Source organism: Pseudophryne corroboree, chromosome 2 (assembly GCF_028390025.1).
Source record: "Pseudophryne corroboree isolate aPseCor3 chromosome 2, aPseCor3.hap2, whole genome shotgun sequence".
Taxonomy (NCBI): Eukaryota; Metazoa; Chordata; class Amphibia; order Anura; family Myobatrachidae; genus Pseudophryne; species Pseudophryne corroboree.
Genome location: NC_086445.1, coordinates 1,050,742,170 through 1,050,762,394, shown reverse-complemented (window position 1 = coordinate 1,050,762,394; position 20,225 = coordinate 1,050,742,170). Strand labels below are relative to the sequence as shown.

At 49.1% G+C, this 20,225-nt stretch overlaps 1 long non-coding RNA gene across 1 annotated transcript in view; it reads right to left on the bottom strand.

Annotated features, from left to right (window-relative positions):
* Positions 1-1,503: 1,503 nt before the first annotated feature.
* The window catches only part of LOC134988685 (uncharacterized), a 33,407-nt gene continuing 14,685 nt past the window's right edge, over positions 1,504-20,225 (bottom strand). Inside the window, exon 2 of the long non-coding RNA XR_010194091.1 lies at positions 1,504-2,270. This is a non-coding gene — a long non-coding RNA (uncharacterized LOC134988685). The remainder of the gene's footprint in view (positions 2,271-20,225) is intronic.

The following is a 20,225-nucleotide window of genomic DNA, read 5'->3' as shown; positions in this document are numbered from 1 at the left end:
CTTGGTCTGGGTCGAACACGTTTGCTAAGTTCTACAAGTTCGATACTTTGGCCTCTGATGACCTGAAGTTCAGTCAATCAGTTCTGCAAGCGCCTCCGCGCTCTCACTCCCGTTCTGGGAGCTTTGGAACATCCCCATGGTACTAATGTGGACCCCAGCATCTTCTAGGACGTAAGAGAAAATAGGATTTTGGTGTCTACCGGTAAATCCTTTTCTCATAGTCCGTAGAGGATGCTGCAAATGTTATTTGGTTCAGTACCACTTCGTTTTCGTTGAGTACTGCATTGTTACTTGGTAAGTAATGTTTCAGCAGTTGCTGAGTGTTCAAGCTACGTTGGCTTGAGGTGCTTGTATGTGTGAGCTGGTGTGAATCTCACCACTATCTGTGTATAATCCTTCTCTTGAAGAATGTCCGTCTCCTCGGGCACAGTTTCTAGACTGAGTCTGGTAGGAGGGGCATAGAGGGAGGAGCCAGCCTACACTCTCAAACTCTTAAAGTGCCAATGGCTCCTGGTGGACCCGTCTACACCCATGGTACTAATGTGGACCCCAGCATCCTCTACGGACTACGAGAAAAGGATTTATCGGTAGGTAACCAAAATCCTATTTTTACCTCAAGGCGCCTGGTATGAACTTAACCCAACGTCCATGGAATAGGCGCTGTGTGCAGCATCTATTCACCACTACTCTATGAGAGGGGCTTCCCAACTCCCCCCACTGTGGGACACAATGGTCTGCGGGTGGGATGGCTGGACAGTATCCAAAAATTGTAACACTGTTCCGCCAAAATCAGGACAGGTGAGAGGTATGCATTAGTGGGGTCACGGTATACCAATATGCCTCCAGCCTGGAGTGACATGTCCCCCCTGCCCCGACCCTGACACCAGGTATACATGTGCTGGTGATATTCCAGACCATTTGGTGCAGCACACGGAAAGGTCATGTAATGTAATATGACTTCATCTATGTGGTAACCTCGGCCCCCAGATCAGCTTCATAGCCTCAGCCGGCAGCTACATCCAGCAGTTGGGGAACCTATGGCAGCCGCAGTGTCTCCATCCGGGTATAGCCTCCTGTGTGAGCAGGTCAGTGCCTGTGTTGGCAGCTGCTTTCACCGACACGCCTGCGGCACTCCCATATACGGCCATAAGCTGGGCCACCTCCCTGCGTGCGCTGAGGCACCTACCTGTCACTGCCAATATAGTGCGTGTGCCTGTAGTAATATCCGTGACTCTGCACACGCGACACATGTGGTGTTACACGCACAGTGTTTCCTCCTCAGTCAGGGAGAAGTTTATAACAGGACTATTTTATATTTCATGAGCTACAATTATTAAGAGTTTGTCATGTATTGTAAAGTGAATTCTTGTGTATGTGCCATGTGTATACTTCAGCAGCTGGTCTGGACCCCCGCCAGGGTCTCCAACAATCCCAGGCACCAGTAGTAAATCCCCCCCCCCCCCCCCCCTTGTCAGCACCCCAGAAAATAAGCAGCGAGGTATAATTCTTCCACAGAGCAATATGGCTTTATTACATGACAAACGCCACATTCCCGCTGCTTACAGGATGTTATATATTCAGGAAGTGACGATTGAGGCTGAGGCAGGAACATACTGTAGGGATTATACAGAGATGCAGCCATTGTGACCCCAGTGACATAGTTGCCTACCCTCCCTCATTCTGCAGGAGACTCCCTGAAATAGTAGCAATCTCCCTCACTCCCTGAATGGTCCCTCAATCTCCCTGAAAAAAAGAAATCATAGATACATACATTTAAATGGTATCATCAGTGCCATTTCCCTGCATTGGTTATAAGGCTACATGCATTGTAAAGGTTTCTCGTGGCCACTTACAGTATATGGCACCTCTTGTAATACACAATACACAAACAAATCCTGCAAAATATCAGTGTCTTTTCTTCAACAAGTAGATCTTAATAACTATGGGGCTCATTTACATGTGGATGTCAGTCATGTTTATGACACGCCTCAGATGTAGCGTTACACGCCCGCGCTGATAGGTGTTATTCTCACATCTCCCGGACAGGCATTTTCAAGAGTAGGCAAGTATGCCCCAGTCACACCCCTTTGTGTATACAGTATCTGTCAGGGAATAGGGACAGCACATGTGGGGTCCGTATCTTGCTCCTCATTACGCCGGTTGTACGTTCTTCTCCGTCACTAACGTCCGCACCATAGAGATCAGCAGAAGGTTGAACATGATGAAGATGACAAACTTACTAGAAAAATGAATGAGCTGCAGGAATGGAGCTGAAATATACAGAGAGATGTCAGTAATGGGACATTCACTAACGACCTGGGGATAAAGCTGCCTTGTTGTTTATTTTTCTGCTGTGGAGTACACTGGGCTCCAAAGGGAATGACATTGGGGTGTAGAGTAGGATCTTTATCTGAGGCACAAACAGGCTCAAAGCTTTGACTGTTTCCAGAATGCATAGCGCCGCCTCCTCTATAACCCCGCCTCCATGCACAGGAGCTCAGTTTTGTAGTTGGTGCCATGCAGTAAGCAGGCACATAACAGGGGGTCTGCTCCAGCAGCCCTGCTGATGTCCAGCATGGGGATAAGGCTTTGACCTGTAGCCCCTCCCCCAGGGCGCCATTTAGAGTAAATGTTCCCGCCCTGGAGCTGGCTCGCTCTCTCTCCCTCACTCCCTGTCAGCGTTTGGGCACCATTATAGCAAGCTGAGCTGATCCTGGGACTGTTTGGGCAAATCCTCCTCTGTAAAGCTGCCTGCATGTCAGCGATGTGCATTTTACAGGACACTTAAGTATTCTACATGTCTGCTGACAGTGTTAGATAAGAAAGAGTGCATTTAGTCAGGGTTATATAGCACAAGTACCCCAGAGCCGGCCCTAACCAATATGATGCCCTAGGCAAGATTTTGGCTGGTGCCCCCTAGCACCGCCGCTAGTTCTGCAAGAGATGCCTGGCATGAGTCAGTTAGCAGCTCTGCTAACGTCGGGCACCTTTTGTTTATGAAAATGCATCTTATTTGCTTTACTATGTGGCTAGGATGCACAAGCAGCTTCTGCTGATTAAAATGATATGTGGCATGCCTATATTCTGTGTGCGACTGTGGCTGTATCTGTATAAAAAAATAAGAATTTACTTACCGATAATTCTATTTCTCATAGTCCGTAGTGGATGCTGGGGACTCCGTAAGGACCATGGGGATTATACCAAAGCTCCCAAACGGGCGGGAGAGTGCGGATGACTCTGCAGCACCAAATGAGAGAACTCCAGGTCCTCCTCAGCCAGGATATCAATTTTGTAGAATTTTACAAACGTGTTTGCTCCTGACCAAGTAGCTGCTCGGCAAAGTTGTAAAGCCGAGACCCCTCGGGCAGCCGCCCAAGATGAGCCCACTTTCCTTGTGGAATGGGCATTTACAGATTTTTGGCTGTGGCAGGCCTGCCACAGAATGTGCAAGCTGAATTGTACTACACATCCAACTAGCAATCGTCTGCTTAGAAGCAGGAGCACCCAGCTTGTTGGGTGCATACAGGATAAACAGCGAGTCAGATTTTCCTGACTCCAGCCGTCCTGGAAATATATATTTTCAGGGCCCTGACAACGTCTAGCAACTTGGAGTCCTCCAAGCCCCTAGTAGCCGCAGGCACCACAAATAGGTCGGTTCAGGTGAAACGCTGAAACCACCTTAGGGAGAAACTGAGGACGAGTCCTCAATTCCGCCCTGTCCGAATGGAACATCAGATAAGGGCTATTTCAGGATAAAGCCGCCAATTCTGACACGCGCCTGGCCCAGGCCAGGGCCAACAGCATGACCACTTTCCATGTGAGATATTTTAACTCCACAGATTTAAGTGGTTCAAACCAATGTGACTTTTGGAACCCAAAACTACATTGAGATCCCAAAGTGCCACTGGAGGCACAAAAGGAGGCTGTATATGCAGTACCCCTTTTACAAACGTCTAAACTTCAGGGACTGAAGCTAGTTCTTTTTGGAAGAAAATTGACAGGGCCGAAATTTGAACCTTGATGGACCCCAATTTCAGGCCCATAGACACTCCTGTTTGCAGGAAATGTAGGAATCGACCCAGTTGAATTTCCACCGTCGGGCCTTACTGGCCTCGCACCACGCAACATATTTTCGCCAATTGCGGTGATAATGTTTTTGCGGTTACATCCTTCCTGGCTTTGATCAGGATAGGGATGACTTCATCCGGAATGCCTTTTTTCCTTCAGGATCCGGCGTTCAACCGCCATGCCGTCAAACGCAGCTGCGGTAAGTCTTGGAACAGACAGGGTCCTTGCTGGAGCAGGTCCCTTCTTAGAGGTAGAGGCCACGGATCCTCCGTGAGCATCTCTTGAAGTTCCGGTTACCAAGTCCTTCTTGGCCAATCCGGAGCCACGAATATAGTGCTTACTCCTCTCCATCTTATCAATCTCAGTACCTTGGGTATGAGAGGCAGAGGAGGGAACACATACCCTGACTGGTACACCCACGGTGTTACCAGAGCGTCTACAGCTATTGCCTGAGGGTCCCTGGACCTGGCGCAATACCTGTCGAGTTTTTCCCAACGGTTTATAATCATGTGGAAGACTTCTGGGTGAAGTCCCCACTCTCCCGGGTGGAGGTCGTGCTGAGGAAGTCTGCTTCCCAGTTGTCCACTCCCGGAATGAATACTGCTGACAGTGCTATCACATGGTTTTCCGCCCAGCGAAGAATCCTTGCAGCTTCTGCCATTGCCCTCCTGCTTCTTGTGCCACCCTGTCTGTTTACGTGGGTGACTGCCGTGATGTTGTCCGACTGGATCAACACCGGCTGACCTTGAAGCAGAGGTCTTGCTAAGCTTAGAGCATTGTAAATGTCCCTTAGCTTCAGGATATTTATGTGAAGTGATGTCTCCAGGCTTGACCATAAGTCCTGGATATTCCTTCCCTGTGTGACTGCTCCCCAGCCTCGCAGGCTGGCATCCGTGGTTACCAGGACCCAGTCCTGAATGCCGAAACTGCGGCCCTCTAGAAGATGAGCACTCTGCAACCACCACAGGAGGGACCCCTTGTCCTTGGTGACAGGGTTATCCGCTGATGCATCTGAAAATGCGACCCGGACCATTTGTCCAGCAGGTCCCACTGGAAAGTTCTTGCGTGGAATCTGCCGAATGGGATTGCTTCGTAGGAAGCCACCATTTTACCCAGAACCCTTGTGCATTGATGCACTGAGACTTGGCTCGGTTTTAGGAGGTTCCTGACTAGCTCGGATAACTCCCTGGCTTTCTCCTCCGGGAGAAACACCTTTTTCTGGACTGTGTCCAGGATCATCCCTAGGAACAGAAGACAAATCGTCGGAACCAGCTGCGATTTTGGAATAGTGAGAATCCAACCGTGCTGCAGCAACACTACCTGAGATAGTGCTACACCGACCTCCAACTGTTCCCTGGATCTTACCCTTATCAGGGAATTGTCCAAGTAAGGGATAACTAAAATTCCCTTCCTTTGAAGGAATATCATCATTTCGGCCATTACCTTGGTAAAGACCCGGGGTGCCGTGGACCATCCATACGGCAGCGTCTGAACTGATAGTGACAGTTCTGTACCATAAACCTGAGGTACCCTTGGTGAGAAGGGTAAATTTTGACATGAAGGTAAGCATCCTTGATGTCCCGAGACATCATGTAGTTCCCTTCTTCCAGGTTCGCAATCACTGCTCTGAGTGACTCAATCTTGAATTTGAACCTCTGTATGTAAGTGTTCAAAGATTTTAGATTTAGAATCGGTCTCACCAAGCCGTCCGGCTTCGGTACCACAACAGTGTGGAATAATACCCCGTTCCCTGTTGCAGGAGGGGTATCTTGATTATCACCTGCTGGGAATACAGCTTGTGAATGGCTTCCAAAACTGTCTCCCTGTCAGAAGGAGACATCGGTAAAGTCGACTTTAGGAAACGGCGAGGGGGAGACGTCTCGAATTCTAATTTGTACCCCTGAGATATCACCTGAAGGATCCAGGGGTCTACTTGCGAGTGAGCCCACTGCGCGCTGAAATTCATTGAGACGGGCCGCCCACCGTGCCTGATTCTGCTTGTAAAGCCCCAGCGTATACTGAGGGCTTGGCAGAGGCGGGAGAGGGTTTCTGTTCCTGGGAACTGGCTGATTTCTGCAGCCCTTTTTCCTCTCCCTCTGTCACGGGGCAGAAATGAGGAACCTTTTGCCCGCTTATCCACGAAAAGACTGCGCCTGATAATACGGCGTCTTCTCATGTTGAGAGGCGACCTGGGGTACAAACGTGGATTTCCCAGCTGTTGCCGTGGCCACCAGGTCTGAAAGACCGACCCCAAATAACTCCTCCCCTTAATAAGGCAATACTTCCAAATGCCGTTTGGAATACGCATCACCTGACCACTGACGTGTCCATAACCCTCTACTGGTAGAAATGGACAACGCACTTAGACTTGATGCCAGTCGGCAAATATTCCGCTGTGCATCACGCATATATAGAAATGCATCTTTCAAATGCTCTATAGGCAAAAATATACTGTCCCTATCTAGGGCATCAATATTTTTAGTCAGGGAATCCGACCACGCCAACCCAGCACTGCACATCCAGGCTGAGGCGATTGCTGGTCGCAGTATAACACCAGTATGTGTGTAAATACATTTTAGGATACCCTCCTGCTTTCTATCAGCAGGATCCTTAAGGGCGGCCATCTCAGGAGAGGATAGAGCCCTTACAAGCGTGTGAGCGCTTTATCCACCCTAGGGGGTGTTTCCCAACGCACCCTAACCTCTGGCGGGAAAGGATATAATGACAATAACATTTTAGAAATTATCAGTTGTTATCGGGGGAAACCCACGCATCATCACACACCTCATTTAATTTCTCAGATTCAGGAAAACTACAGGTAGTTTTTCCTCACCGAACATAATACCCCTTTTTGGTGGTACTCGTATTATCAGAAATGTGTAAAACATTTTTCATTGCCTCAATCATGTAACGTGTGGCCCTACTGGAAGTCACATTTGTCTCTTCACCGTCGACACTGGAGTCAGTATCCGTGTCGGCGTCTATATCTGCCATCTGAGGTAACGGGCGCTTTAGAGCCCCTGACGGCCTATGAGACGTCTGGACAGGCACAAGCTGAGTAGCCGGCTGTCTCATGTCAACCACTGTCTTTTATACAGAGCTGACACTGTCACGTAATTTCTTCCAACAGTTCATCCACTCAGGTGTCGACCCCCTAGGGGGTGACATCACTATTACAGGCAATCTGCTCCGTCTCCACATCATTTTTCTCCTCATACATGTCGACACAAAAGTACCGACATACAGCACACACACAGGGAATGCTCTGATAGAGGACAGGACCCCACTAGCCCTTTGGGGAGACAGAGGGAGAGTTTGCCAGCACACACCAGAGCGCTATATATATACAGGGATAACCTTATATAAGTGTTTTTCCCCTTATAGCTGCTGTATAGTTAATACTGCGCCTAATTTGTGCCCCCCTCTCTTTTTTAACCCTTTCTGTAGTGTAGTGACTGCAGGGGAGAGCCAGGGAGCTTCCCTCCAACGGAGCTGTGAGGGAAAATGGCGCCAGTGTGCTGAGGAGATAGGCTCCGCCCCCTTATCGGCGGCCTTATCTCCCGTTTTTTTATGTATTTTGGCAGGGGTTAAATGCATCCATATAGCCCAGGAGCTATATGTGATGCATTTTTTGCCATCCAAGGTGTTTATTATTGCGTCTCAGGGCGCCCCCCCCCCCCAGCGCCCTGCACCCTCAGTGACCGGAGTGTGAAGTGTGCTGAGAGCAATGGCGCACAGCTGCAGTGCTGTGCGCTACCTTGTTGAAGACAGGACGTCTTCTGCCGCCGATTTTCCGGACCTCTTCTGCCTTCTGGCTCTGTAAGGGGGCCGGCGGCGCGGCTCTGGGACCCATCCAAGCTGGGCCTGTGATCGTCCCTCTGGAGCTAATGTCCAGTAGCCTAAGAAGCCCAATCCACTCTGCACGCAGGTGAGTTCGCTTCTTCTCCCCTTAGTCCCTCGATGCAGTGAGCCTGTTGCCAGCAGGTCTCACTGAAAATAAAAAACCTAAACTAAAACTTTCACTAAGAAGCTCAGGAGAGCCCCTAGTGTGCACCCTTCTCGTTCGGGCACAGAGATCTAACTGAGGCTTGGAGGAGGGTCATAGGGGGAGGAGCCAGTGCACACCAGATAGTCCTAAAGCTTTCTTTAGATGTGCCCAGTCTCCTGCGGAGCCGCTATTCCCCATGGTCCTTACGGAGTCCCCAGCATCCACTTAGGACGTTAGAGAAATGCTACATTACAGTGATTTCCAGGAAAACACTGCAACATAGCATTTCATATGCAGATACAGCCGCAGTCACATACTGAATATAGGCATGCCGCATATCATTTTAATCAGCAGAAGCTGCTGGTGACCCTAAGCATACCAAATGCCCTAGGCTTTTGCCTAGTTTGCCTATGGCTAAGGCCGGCTCTGAAGTACCCTGTGATATACATCCAGTCTTTACTGTGAATTGATATATCTATTCAGTGTATAGCTATACTTAGTACTACTCTGTATTGCTAGTCCAGTGCAGTGTTATTGCATGTCATAATTTCTGCATTGTACAATGTGACTATGTGTGTGTGCATATAGCTGCTGTGGGACCTCCATTTCGTGTATCTCACTCAGATTGCTATCCCTATATTCTATAGCCCGAGGGGGCTAAGTGTGTCAGGTTCAGTGGCGGAACTACCGCCAGTGCAACCAGTGCATTGCACTGTGGCCCGCCACTGTCTAGGGCCCAAAGCAGCGAGCATTTAATGAGTCAAACTGACTCATTACATGCCGCTTTGTGCTATGGGCAACCGCCGTCCGCAGCACACAGCCGCCGCCGAGGACAGGAGAGGAGCAGCGGCTACGGGGGTGAAGGAGGAGGAGGGAGGTGGAGGAGGGAACCGCAGCAGTGCACTGTAATTGGTGGAGGCACTGATGCTGTCCCTTTCCTTCCCCATAGGCTTGCAAAGCTTCAAACGGGCACTAAAAACCCACCTATTCATCAAAGCATGCCCTCCCGATGCATAACCCAGTGCTGAAGCCGCGCCTCCACCCCCCTGCCTCATGCCGAGAACATCTCAGCTTTGCTTGCATACTGCCATCAGGCTACCTCCCACTTGCCTGCACCTCTTGTCATCTGTCTGTCGCCCCTCCCCATTAGATTGTTAGCTCTTCAGAGCAGGGCCCTCTTTCCTCTTGTTATCTAAGCCCTCGTCTCGACACATTTCACTTGCAGCTCTCCCCTACTCAACGACCATCTTTATCCTGCTAGTAAAGGCTCATCTCCATCTATGGCCACCAGCCTCTAGTAGTACGATGATCACTCCCTCACTACTTACATCTTAGCTGTATTATGTCTTGAGAATGTGTGGTGCTCTGTTATCTGTACTCTATTTCTGTTATTTATTTACTGTAATGCCATGTTTTGTCTCCCTGTACTGTCCTTTGTACGGCGCTGCGAAACACATGTGGCGCCTTATAAATAAATAATAATAATAGGCTGTCCTCCGCCGCTGTGAATGCTGGGAAGCGCATCCCAGCATTCACAGCGGCGGAGGACAGCCAATGGGGAAGGAAAGGGACAGCAGCAGCTCCTCCACCAATAACACAGCGCTGCTGCGGCTCCCTCCTCCACCTCCCTCCTCCCCCTTCTCTCCTGCCCGGGATCATCATCTGCCAAAAGCTGCACCGAGGAGCCTGAGCCAGGGGAGACTATAAGTATAATTCTCTTCTTTCTTTCTTTCTTTATATTCTGTCTGCCTCAATGTGTAAAAAGGGGGTCACTATCTGCCGTAACGTGCAAAAAGGGGGTCACTGTCTGCCGTAATGTGCAAAAAGGGGGTCACTGTCTGCCGTAATGTGTAAAAAGGGTCACTGTCTGCTTTTATGTGTAAAAAGGGGGTCACTGTCTGCCGTTATGTGTAAAAAGGGGGTCACTGTCTGCCGTTATGTGTAAAAAGGGGTCACTGTCTGCTTTTATGTGTAAAAAGGGGGTCACTGTATACCGTTATGTGTAAAAAGGGGGTCGCTGTCTGCCGTTATGTGTAAAAAGGTGACGCTGTCTGCCGTAATGTGTAAAAAGGGGACGCTGTCTACTGTAATGTGTATAAAGGGGACGCTGTCAACCGTAATGTGTAAAAAGGGGATGCTGTCTGCCGTACTGTGTAAAAAGGGGACGCTGTCTGCCGTACTGTGTAAAAAGAGGACGCTGTCTGCCGTAATGTGTAAAAAATGGGACGCTGTCTCCCGTAATGTGTAAAAAGGGCACGCTGTCTGCCGTTATGTGTAAAAAGGGGACGCTGTCTGCCGTTATGTGTAAAAAGGGGACGCTGTCTGCCGTAATGTGTATAAAGGGGACGCTGTCTGCCGTAATGTGTATAAAGGGGACGCTGTCAGCCGTAATGTGTAAAAAGGGGACGCTGTCTGCCGTACTGTGTAAAAAGGGGATGCTGTCTGCCGTACTGTGTAAAAAGAGGACGCTGTCTGCCGTAATGTGTAAAAAATGGGACGCTGTCTCCCGTAATGTGTAAAAAGGGCACGCTGTCTCCCGTAATGTGTAAAAAGGGGACGCTGTCTGCCGTTATGTGTAAAAAATGGAATGCTGTCTGCCGTAATGTGTATAAAGGGGACGCTGTCAGCCGTAATGTGTAAAAAGGGGACGCTGTCTGCCGTACTGTGTAAAAAGGGGACGCTGTCTGCCGTAATGTGTAAAAAATGGGACCCTGTCTCCCGTAATGTGTAAAAAGGGCACGCTGTCTGCCGTTATGTGTAAAAAGGGGACGCTGTCTGCCGTTATGTGTAAAAAATGGAATGCTGTCTGCCGTAATGTGTATAAAGGGGACGCTGTCAGCCGTAATGTGTAAAAAGGGGACGCTGTCTGCCGTACTGTGTAAAAAGGGGACGCTGTCTGCCGTACTGTGTAAAAAGAGGACGCTGTCTGACGTAATGTGTAAAAAATGGGACGCTGTCTCCCGTAATGTGTAAAAAGGGCACGCTGTCTGCCTTTATGTGTAAAAAGGGGACGCTGTCTGCCGTTATGTGTAAAAAATGGAATGCTGTCTGCCGTAATGTGTAAAAAAGGGACGCTGTGGTACTATTTTGTGGCCACACCCCTTCCCCACAAAGCCATGCCCCTATATTTTTTTGTGTGCCTACGCCTCGCACTGCCCCTGTTATACATGGAGGTGGGGGGGCTCCGATGCCGTTTCTTGCACACAGTGATGGCACTGTTGCTAGGTATCCATTTCTCTGGCCCTGAGCAGGCCCCCCTCACCAGATCCTCTCCAAGGGTGAGGGGGTGGACTTGGATGGGATGGGGGGCCCAAAGCATTTTGTCGCACCTGAGCCCACCGCTCGCTAGTTCAGCCACTGGTCAGGTTTATCATAATATAGGCAGTTCACAGGATATACTCAGTGTGTATTTTTCTCTGTGATTTTTAGTCACCATATACCTCTTGAATTCCTTGTTTGTGCTGATACACTGCACAGGGGGTTCTTGTCAGGTATTGTGCTGCTGATATTGTACTGTGTTGCCTCGCATTGAGCTTTCAGAAATAAAGGGGAGAGTCCGAATACGGATGTGGGCGCTGATTAATTCAAATGTTAAAAAAATAAATTGATAATGTTTTTTATATTTTATATGATTTTCTACAGAATACTAATTACCCTTCTGGCTGCCCACAATGGTGGACCTGGGTATCCACCGTACTAAACAGAAGGAGAGAAAAAATGATGTGGGCGCTCGGAGGGGATAGTAGTACAACGGCTGCTGGTTTTATAAATATATAAATTTATTTATTGGTAAAATAATTCTAACAAATAGACACTAAATGGCTTGAGTGCCTTTACATTACATATACATAATTAAATAGAAAATAAAAAATAAATAAAACATGATTAAAAATGAATGACTGTGTCCTGGGCCTCAGAACTTGCTGGTATTTGAACACCAAACCTAATTTGTGTTAGTTTTCTTGCATGCATAAGCCAGCTGTTAATGGCTATAAGGGGTTAGTGCATAATAAGCTCAAACTGCACTTTGAGGGAGAGGAGGCTGGTTAGTATTTAATAGAGCCTGTTGATACTTCACCAGTAAGAGCTGATAGACGGAGTGTTCAGTGATGTGGCTAGATATCATATGAGCCAATCCCACGTCTGTCTCATGTCCGTGAAGCTTGCTTGATCCACTCACTGGTTTAGTGGCCGACCGCTCAGCGGCGGTTCCCTTTGGCAGGGCCTGTTGTAGATAGTGCGGTGTGCTGTCAGCTAGCACTGGGCCAGGGTGGGGACAGAGACAGGGAGTCCAATGTGCAAGTCCTGGGTAGCAGGGGACGCTGTGATGCCGCGTTCCGCGGCTTCCGGGTTCGGGTCTTCCGGCTGCGTTCCACCTGCGCTCCACAGTCGTAAATGGTCATCTGACGCGTTTCTCCGCCTCCAAAGTGGGCGGTTTCATCTGATGAAACCGCCCACTTTGGAGGCGGAGAAACGCGTCAGGTGACCATTTACGACTGTGGAACGCAGGGGGAACGCAGCCGGAAGCCCCAAACCCGGAAGCCGCGGAACGCGGCATCACAGCGTCCCCTGCTACCCAGGACTTGCACATTGGACTCCCTGTCTCTGTCTCCACCCTGGCCCAGTGCTAGCTGACAGCACACCGCACTATCTACAACAGGCCCTGCCAAAGGGAACCGCCGCTGAGCGGTCGGCCACTAAACCAGTGAGTGGATCAAGCAAGCTTCACGGACATGAGACAGACGTGGGATTGGCTCATATGATATCTAGCCACATCACTGAACACTCCGTCTATCAGCTCTTACTGGTGAAGTATCAACAGGCTCTATTAAATACTAACCAGCCTCCTCTCCCTCAAAGTGCAGTTTGAGCTTATTATGCACTAACCCCTTATAGCCATTAACAGCTGGCTTATGCATGCAAGAAAACTAACACAAATTAGGTTTGGTGTTCAAATACCAGCAAGTTCTGAGGCACAGGACACAGTCATTCATTATTAATCATATGTTTTATTTATTTTTTATTTTCTATTTAATTGTGTATATGTAATGTAAAGGCACTCAAGCCATTTAGTGTCTATTTGTTAGAATTATTTTACCAATAAATACATTTATATATTTATAAAACCAGCAGCCGTTGTACTACTATCCCTTCCGAGCGCCCACATCATTTTTTCTCTCTAGCTTTCAGAAATGTCAGCTACAGGGGGCGATGGAGCTAGGGCTGATCCCACATTGCGTGGTGGTGACGCTGCAGACACATTTGAGGAAAACATAGCAGCTGAGGGTTCAGGTTTCTGGGGGATCCTTACCCCCAAGTGGGACTGTAGCAATGGGGGTTCAAAATGACCCACCTTGGGCTACCTTCTCCACGCTACTGAATACGCTGGTAACTAGACTAACGCCCCCTATGGGACCTCCTCTGCTGGTACAACCGCTTATGGTTCCCGCGGTTAACCAGCCATGGGCAGATCAACTGTCCGCTCAGTTACAGCAATTGAACCAATCACTGACTACTCAGAAGTCTAACCCTCGCCCGCCTAAGACCAAGGGGTCCTCTAAGCGGGCCATTACTTCCTCACAATCCACCAACATCCCAGACTCCTCGTCTGATGAGGATGGAGTTTATACTGACCCCACAGATTCTGATCCTGATACTTCTGATGGGGAAGCTGTTTCACAGGTGGATGTTCCTGACTTGTTGGAGGCTATCAGGCTTATTCTTCTAATTACTGATGACCCAAAGCCTGATGCTGCCCCTAATAAACCGGACAGGTTTAAACGTCAGAAAGTGGTTAAACAAGTTTTACCTCTTTCTGACCATTTAGTTGACATACGTCAGGAGTCCTGGGAAAATCCAGGAAAGAAATTCACGCCTCACAAGAAGATGCTGGCTCGCAACCCCCTCGCTGTGGAGCTAAGTAAAAATTTTGAAACACCCCCGCCAGTGGATTTGCAGGTGGCGCGGCTGGTGGTATCCTCGGCTCTGCCGGTAACTACCGTCGCGTGTCTGAAAGAACTGACAGATAAGCGTGTGGATGGTTGTTTAAAGGTAATCTACACCCTAACTGGTGCTGTGCATAGGCCCACCATTGCAGCGACATGGGCTGCAGAGGCTGTTGAAGCATGGGCCCAGGAGCTGGAGGCGGAGTTGCCTTCCAATGCTTCTGATCATGCTAGACAATGTCTGTCCTTTATTGCCACAGCTTCTCATTACATTAAGGAGGTGGCTTCTGATGCCGGTATTCTGGCGGCCAAGGCTTCTACTATGTCCATTTTGTCTCGCCGGATTCTCTGGTTATGGTCCTGGTCTGTGGATCTGGACTCTAAGAAAACCCTGGAGGTGCTTCCTTTTAAGGGAGACATTCTTTTCAGAGAAGACCTCAACAAGATAGTGGCGGACTTAGCCTCTGCTAAAATAGCATGTCTACCTAGTACTGCTCCTTCGGTGCAGAAGGCTAAAAATACTCCATTTCGCTCCTTTCGTCCTTCAGTGAAAGCAAAAGGTCAGGCGTACCTGAAACAGGTTTGCACTTCCAAGCCCAATAAGCCCAAACCCAAAAGGGCCTGGACTGCCCGTCAGCCTGCTTCCAAAACTGACAAGCCTGCCGAATGATGGGGCGGGCCTCCCCCTGGGGGATCCCAGGGTGGGGGCCAACTTCTAGGGTATACCCAGGAATGGTTGAGGACCACTTCCGATGCCTGGGTACGGGAAGTCGTCACTCAAGGTTACGCCGTATCTTTCAAGAATCGCCCCCCTCATCGATTTTGCCTGACATACGTCCCTTCGGATCAGGTGAAGGCAAAAACTCTTAATTCGGTGGTACAGTCCCTCCTGGACACAGGAATGGTAGTACAGGTGCCTCTGGCTCAGAGAGGCAAGGGGTACTATTCACAGCTGTTCCTAGTCCCGAAACCAAATGGGTCCTCAAGTCCCATTCTCAACCTCAAGTCCTTGAACAAATTTGTGAGGGTCTCCAAGTTTTGTATGGAAACTCTTCGCTCTATTGTTCTGGCCTTGGAACCTGGGTAGTATATGGTCTCCCTGGACATACAAGATGCTTACCTGCGTATTACCATTGCAGTGTCTCATCAGCAGTACCTGAGGTTTGTGGTTAGAAACCTTCATTACCAATTTCAGGCATTACGTTTTGGCTTGACCACGGCTCCGCGAGTATTCACCAAGGTCATGGCGGTAATGACAACTGTACTCCGCCGTCAAGGGGTCAGTACCCTACCATATCTGGACAACTTGTCGATCCTGGCAAATTCCCCAGAAATTCTCCTACGCCATCTGGCTTTGACTATCCAGTTTCTGCAAGCCCATGGGTGGCTCATCACCTGGAAGAAATCTTCCCTGATCCCTGCTCAGAGCATGGTGCACCTGGGGGCGTTGTTGGACACTCACAACCAGCGGTGGTTGTTGTCTCAGGAGAAAGTCCTGAAGCTTCAGGACAGGATTCAATGCTTCCTATCTCGTCCGCAAGTGTCGATACATTCGGCAATGCAAGTGCTAGGTCTCATGGTGTCGGCTTTCGACATGGTGGAGTACGCTCAATTCCATTCCCGCCCTCTGCAGAAGCTGATTCTTGCAAAATGGAATGGCCTGCCTCACCGGATCAGGTCTCAAATGTTCTCCTTGTCTCCGGAGGTCCATCTGTCACTGAGCTGGTGGCTTCTGGACCAACGATTGAGCAGGGGTTATCCCTTCTGGATCTCCAACTGGGTCCTTCTGACGACGGATGCCAGTCTGAGAGGTTGGGGCACGGTGTTGAAGCAACACTCCCTTCCGGGTCGGTGGACCAAGGAGGAGTCTCTCCTCCCGATAAACATTCTGGAACTGCGGGCGCTGTTCAATGCTCTGAACTTGGCCCAGCAATTAATACAGAACAGACCTGTTCAAGTACAGTCGGACAACGCCACCATGGTGGCGTACATCAATGATCAAGGCGGCACTCGAAGCTGCATGGCAATGAGGGAAGTATCAAGGATTCTTCAGTGGGCGGAACGCCATCTGCCAGCCATAACGCCAGTATTTATTCCTGGGGTCCTAAACTGGGAAGCGGCCTGAGTCATCAGGACGTACACGCTGGAGAGTGGAGCCCCCATCCAGAAGTGCTTCAACTCCTCGTGGACAGGTGGGGCCTTCCAGATGTGGACCTGATGGCGTCTCAACACAATCACAAGGTTCCAGTCTTCGGAGCAAGGACAAGGGATCCTCTAGCAGCGTTCATGGATGCACTGGCAATTCCATGGAACTTTCAGCTGCCATACGTGTTCCCTCTGGTGTCAGTCCTGCCCAGAGTAATAAGGAAGTTCAAGCAAGAAGGAAGAATCCTACTTCTGATCGCTCCCGCGTGGCCCAGACGGCATTGGTTCTCAGACCACTTCCGCAGCACCCAGATTTCCTTTTTCAGGGACCCTGTGTATATCAGGATTTAGCCCGGTTGGCTTTGAAGGCGTGGCTCTTGAAGCTTCCGTTTTGAGGGCCAAAGGTTTTTCTGAGGCGGTCATTCAAACTATGTTGAAGGCCTGGAAACCGGCTTCTGCTCGGATTTACCATAGGGTCTGGATTTCTTACTTTGCTTGGTGCGCATCTCACGATCATGACGCTTACAAGTTTAGTACGGCCAAACTTTTGGCCTTTCTGCAACAGGGCCTGGACTTGGGCCTTCATCTGGCCTCCATCAAGGTTCATATTTCTGCCTTGTCGGTTTGGTTCCAGAGAAAAATTGCGACTTTACTTGATGTACATACATTCACTCAGGGTGTGTTGCAGATTCAACCTCCCTATGTCCCGCCTGTGGCCCCTTGGAACTTGTTGGTGGTTCTAGTGGCATTGCAAGAGTCTCCGTTTGAGCCCCTTGAATCTGCTGACCTTAAGTGGCTTTCCCTTAAGGTATTGTTTCTTCTGGCTATTGCCTCTGCTAGAAGGGTGTCGGATTTGGGTGCCTTATCTTGTAGGTCACCATATCTGATTTCTCACCGTGATCAGGCGGTTCTTAGAACACGTCCCGAGTATTTACCTAAGGTGGTGTCTTCTTTCCACCTTAATCAGGAGATTGTGGTTCCGGCCTTTGCCTCTCCTGAATTGTCTTCGAAAGAGCTGCCTTTGGATGTGGTACGGGCTCTCCTTATCTATGTGAAGAGAACTGCCTCCATTAGGAGGTTGGATTCTCTCTTTGTTGTTTGGTTTTCACAAACGTGGCTGGCCTGCTCACAAGCAGCCCCTGGCCAGATGGATTAGAATGGTGATTGCACATGCTTATGTACAGGCTGGCCTTCCAGCTCCTGCTACCATAAAGGCCCATTCTACTCGTCAGTTGGACCTTCTTGGGCGGCCCGCCGTGGTGCGACCCTTGAACAATTGTGCAAGGCGGCTACGTGGTCCTCAGTGAACACGTTCGTAAGGTTCTATGCCTTTGATACTTCCGCCTCCCAGGAAGCTTCTTTTGGACGCCGGGTTCTTGTGCCCGCTACAGTGCGTCCCCTCCCGTAAGGAACTGCTTTAGGACATCCCCTATGTCTATCCTTGTGGAGCCCAGTGTACCCCGCAGCAGAAAACGAGTTTTATGGTAAGAACTTACCCTTGTTAAATCTCTTTCTGCGAGGTACACTGGGCTCCACAAGGCGCCCACCCTGACGCACTTAGCTTCCTTGGGTTGGTAAGGTATGGCATTAGCCGCTGACACGTCTCCTGTCGTGAGAGTGTGGTGTATGTGGCTACTAACAGTTGTCATCTCTTTTGCCTGCTACTGCATTGGACTGGTTAGCAAAACTGAGCTCCTGTGCAGGGAGGCGGGGTTATAGAGGAGGCGGCGCTATGCATTCTGGGAACAGTCAAAGCTTTGAGCCTAGCAAAAGAAAGATACCAAGAGACGTTTACAGCAGCAGAATAATTGAGGTGATTTATACCATCTGAAGCACCACTAACCCTCTACGCACAAGGAGGACACCGCGCTTTAATGAGGATTCCCAACAGTGGCTGGTTTCAAGCAACCATAAAAAACATTCTCAAGGGACTACACCTCTAGCGGCCTATTGTGGTAAAGTTCATTGTTAGGACTGTGCTGTCAGTCCATCTCCATTTATTCACCCATCTGCATTCCAGTTCATTCTATTTAGGGACGGATTATACTGGTGTAGGCAGTTATAATTGTGACCCTTTAATATATTTTTTCCATTTTTTATTTGATCATCTGTATGTGCTTTAATGCGGTTTTAATTGCATATTTTATTAAATGTGAATAATTTTTATCACTCAATCCTTCTTAGTATATCAATCATAATCACGTTAGCGCTGCTATTGTGTTTTTTTTCCCAAAGCTTTGAGCCTGTTGGTGCCTCGGATCAAGATCCTACTCCACACCCCAATGTCATTCCCTGTGGAGCCCAGTGTACCTTGCAGAAAGAGATTTAACAACGGTAAGTTCTTACCATAAATCTCGTTATTTATTAACAGATTCTTAAATAGTGCAGCAAATTCCTTTGCGCTTAACAATTGGACACAATGATAAAACAAAACTGGGTAATAAACAAACAGTCATAGTGGTAGGAGGGCCCTGCTCGCAAGCTTACACTCTATGGCCCTCATTCCGAGTTGATCGCACATAGCAACTTTTTGCTGCTCGTACGATTAACTAGACGCCGCCTATGGGGGAGTGTATTTTAGCATAGCAGGACTGCGATCGCTTGTGCATGCCTGCTATGCTAAAAAAGTTTCCTGCAAAATAAGACCAGGGTCAGACTTACTTACCCTGTGCGACGGATCCAGCAACGATGGACCTGGGATTGACATCAGACATCCGCCCTCCAAACGCCTGGACACGCCTGCGTTTGGATCTCCACGCCCGGAAAACGGTGAGTAGACCCCCCGGAACGCCTCCCCGCTGTCAATCTTCTAGCAATCGCTTGCAATCACATTCTTCTTTGTTGTAGCCGCTGCCCGGCGACAGCCGTCGCCGGGCAATGACATGCGTGCACATTGCGCCCACCGCGCATGCGCAGTCCGACCTATTCGCACCACAGTGAAGAACCGCTGCGTGTGAACGGGTCAGAATGACCCCCTATAGTTAGTATGAAGCCTTGGCTGCGCACAGTACATATCCCGCATTAGATCAGCAGCTATAATCAGTATAGCTGCCACAGACAGGACTAGGTTATTACAGTATAGCTGCCACAGCCGGGTCTAGGTTATTACAGTATAGCTGCCACAGACAGGACTAGGTTATTACAGTATAGCTGCCACAGCCGGGTCTAGGTTATTACAGTATAGCTGCCACAGACAGGACTAGGTTATTACAGTATAGCTGCCACAGACAGGACTAGGTTATTACAGTATAGCTGCCACAGCCGGGTCTAGGTTATTACAGTATAGCTGCCACAGACAGGACTAGGTTATTACAGTATAGCTGCCACAGCCGGGTCTAGGTTATTACAGTATAGCTGCCACAGACAGGACTAGGTTATTACAGTATAGCTGCCACAGACAGGACTAGGTTATTACAGTATAGCTGCCACAGCCGGGTCTAGGTTATTACAGTATAGCTGCCACAGACAGGACTAGGTTATTACAGTATAGCTGCCACAGACAGGACTAGGTTATTACAGTATAGCTGCCACAGCCGGGTCTAGGTTATTACAGTATAGCTGCCACAGACAGGACTAGGTTATTACAGTATAGCTGCCACAGACAGGACTAGGTTATTACAGTATAGCTGCCACAGCAGGGACTAGGTTATTACAGTATAGCTGCCACAGACAGGACTAGGTTATTACAGTATAGCTGCCACAGACAGGACTAGGTTATTACAGTATAGCTGCCACAGGCAGGACTAGGTTATTACAGTATAGCTGCCACAGCCGGGACTAGGTTGTTACAGTATAGCTGCCACAGACAGGACTAGGTTATTACAGTATAGCTGCCACAGCCGGGACTAGGTTATTACAGTATAGCTGCCACAGCCAGGACTAGGTTATTACAGTATAGCTGCCACAGCCAGGACTAGGTTATTACAGTATAGTTGCCACAGGCAGGACTAGATTATTACAGTATAGCTGCCACAGCCGGGTCTAGGTTATTACAGTATAGCTGCCACAGACAGGACTAGGTTATTACAGTATAGCTGCCACAGGCAGGACTAGGTTATTACAGTATAGCTGCCACAGCC